Genomic DNA, 3,220 nt, shown 5'->3' on the forward strand with positions numbered 1-3,220 from the left:
AAAAATATGGAACGCTTCACGAATTTGCGTGTCATCCTTGCGCAGGGGCCATGCTAATCTTCTCTGTATCGTTCCAATTTTAGTATATGTGCTGCCGAAGCGAGCACGAAACTCTGATTTTTCTGAAGCATTGCATGGGCTCCCACTTTAGCTTACATGGTAAGACAGCTTTCGTTTTGGTTTAGCATGTGGTGTGAATCCAGCTGGCTGTGGATGATTCAACTTACCAGGTGTCAAACAAAACCTTATTTTAGCAACACGATGCAGGGAGAACTCAGTTTTCAACTGCAGTTGAGCCCAACATTGCTATTGCTAAGTGAGAAATTTGTTAAGGGAGTTCTGCTCCATTTTACAACCTTGTTTGCCACAGTCATTAAGCGAATCGCTGCAGTTGTTAAGTCAATAACATGGTCGATAAGGGAATTCGGCTTTGCTGTTGACTTTGCTTGTCAGAGGGTGACAAAAGGGATTGTGTGACCCCCAGCGCACTGCAACCGTCATAAATTTGAGCCAGTTGCCAAGTATCCGAATTTTGATCACGTGACCATGGGGATGCTGCAATGGTCGTAAGTATGAAAAATGGACATAAGTCACTTTTCCCAGTGCCTTTGTAACTTTGGATGGTCACTAAGCAAACTGTTGTAAGTCGAGGACTACCTGTATATAAACCCAGTTTATGGCTTTCTTTCTTAAAAAGAAATCCTTTGATGGTAACACAAATGGCTACACTTATTAACCTGGGGGTGGGAGTGCCCATGACTTCAAGAGGAGGAAAAGCATTATTAATTAATCACATTTATGTACACCCACACTACACCTATCCTCCGCGAGCTGCACTGGCTTCCCATTGGTCTCCGAGCACGATTCAAGGTGCTGGTTATTACCTTTAAAGCTCTACATGGCCTAGGACCCGGATATCTACGAGACCGTCTTCTGCCACATACCTCCCTAAGACCGATAAGATCGCACAGGATGGGCCTTCTCCAGGTGCCATCAACTGGACAATGTCGGCTGGCGACACCTCGGAGTAGGGTCTTCTCTGTTGCCGCTCCGGCCCTATGGAATGAGCTACCCCCAGAGATTCGGACCCTACCCACTCTCATGGCCTTCCGAAAAGCTATCAAAACCTGGCTTTTCCGGCAGGCCTGGGGCTGTTGACCTCTTGATTGAGATCCAGCCCCGTTTAGACTGGGTGCATGTTGTGTTTCCTTTTTTAATCTGCTACGTCTTATTTGTTTTAATCTCTTTTAATATTTCTTATTTCTGTAAGCCGCCCGGAGTCCTCCGGGATTGGGCGGCCTATAAATTCAATAAATAGAAATAGAATAGAATAGCTGCCCATCTCACAAAAAAATTACTGTGCTCTTCTGTGTTCAGGGGATGAGAAGGAGAAAGGAGAGAAGTTTTCCTTCTATTTTTTATTTTTCATATTATCAAATACAGAGTTGCTGTATCAGTGAGGTGGGCAGCATAGGAGTGAATATAAATTTAACATGTTTTTAACGTTATTGTTGCTTTGGCCCTTTTCAATTACTGAAGGGGATTTTTGGCCTGCAAACATAGTTAGAACTCTATGTGGCCACAGTATAGTTCTCCCTCCTTTTCTCATCTAAGAACTTCAAATAGCAATAGGATAGGATAGGATAGGATTCTTTTTTGGGCAAATGTGATTGGAATATGTATTTGGTACATATGCTCTCTCCTGCAATACATATTTGCAGGAATATGTATTTGGTGCATATGCTCTCAGTATACATAAAAGAAAAATAAAATAGAATACATTCATCAAGAATCATAAGATACAACACTTAGTGATAGTCATGGGTTACTAATAAGCAATCAAATCATACTAGGAAACAAATAAAACAATATAAATTGTAAAGATACAAGCAACATGGTTATAGTCATAAGTGGGAAGAGAAAGGTACTACGAAGGGGTTCCACCACAAAACCGCGGAGGACAAAATCGCGCTCGACGAAAGCGCGCATTTGACGTCATCACAGCGCGACGAAAACATCGCGCTGTGATCGAAAAATGTAAAAATAAAGCGAAAACCTTACCCTAACCCCCCCAAACCTAACCCTAAACCTAACCCTTAACCTAACCCTAAATCTAACCCTAAACCTAACCGTTAACGTAACGCTAAACCTAACGCTAACCCTTAACCTAATGCTAAACGTAACCCTAACGCTCTAAACCTAACCCTAACCCTTAAGCTAACCTTAAACCTAACCCTTACCTTTATGTGAATCGGCTTGCTTTAATTTTATTTCAATTTTCAATTTTTTTTATCGCGCTGTGATGACGTCACATGCGCGCTTTCGTCGAGCGCGATTTTGTCCTCCACGGTTTTGACGGGTCACGCTACGAAGGAAGAGAAGAAGAATAGTAATACAGTCTTAGTAGGTAATATGACAGTGTTGTGGGAATTAGTTGTTAAGCAGAGTGATGGCATTCAGGAAAAAACTGGCCTTGTGTCTAGTTGTTCTGGTGTGCAGTGCCCTATAGCCTCGTTTTGAGGGTAGAAGTTGAAACAATGTCCAGGAGATGAGGGAGGGGTAAATATTAAATAAATAAATAAATATTTTCACGGTCCTCTTTTTGACTCGTGCAGTGTACAGGTCCTCAATGGAAGGCAGATTGGTAGCAATTGCTTTTTCTGCAGTTCTGATTTATCCTCTGAAGTCTGTGTCTGTCTTGCTAGGTTGCAGAGCCAAACCAGACAGTTATAGAGGTGCAGATGACAGTTTCAATAACTCCTTTGTAAAACAGAATTCAGTAGATTATATAAGAATTTCCTTCTTGTAGAAGCAAGTACAAACATGTCCCACCAAATTAAGCAACACTCAGCTAATTGTCTGCTGGATGTTCACACAAAGGGACATATTTCAGCACCTCTACCTGTCTATTAATAATCTAATTATTGAAAAGGGGAGGGTAGAGAAAATCGTGACCTCTATACAGGATTTTACAGAAAGACACACACACACAACACACACATACACAGACTCACTCTTCTATTAAAATATATGACCACTAGAGGGCACTAAAGTATTTTCTTTGACTGGAATTGAGCTTTCAGTTAAGGGCATAGCAAATTGGATTATATCTTTTACTGAAGTAAAGGCAGTTAATATGAAGGGATGATAAATAAATGAACTGACAAAGAAATTAACTATGTTGATTAGTTAGAAATACATGTTTTTTTGTTATGAAAAA

The 3,220-nt window shown here is 40.9% G+C and overlaps 1 non-coding gene across 1 annotated transcript; it reads right to left on the bottom strand.

Moving 5' to 3' along the window:
- Positions 1–107, bottom strand: LOC116519731. The gene has a single exon (XR_004256681.1). It is a non-coding gene; the product is annotated as a U6 spliceosomal RNA (small nuclear RNA).
- Between the last annotated feature and the right edge of the window lie 3,113 nt (positions 108–3,220).

This window comes from Thamnophis elegans, chromosome 16 (genome assembly GCF_009769535.1).
Source record: "Thamnophis elegans isolate rThaEle1 chromosome 16, rThaEle1.pri, whole genome shotgun sequence".
NCBI lineage: Eukaryota > Metazoa > Chordata > Lepidosauria > Squamata > Colubridae > Thamnophis > Thamnophis elegans.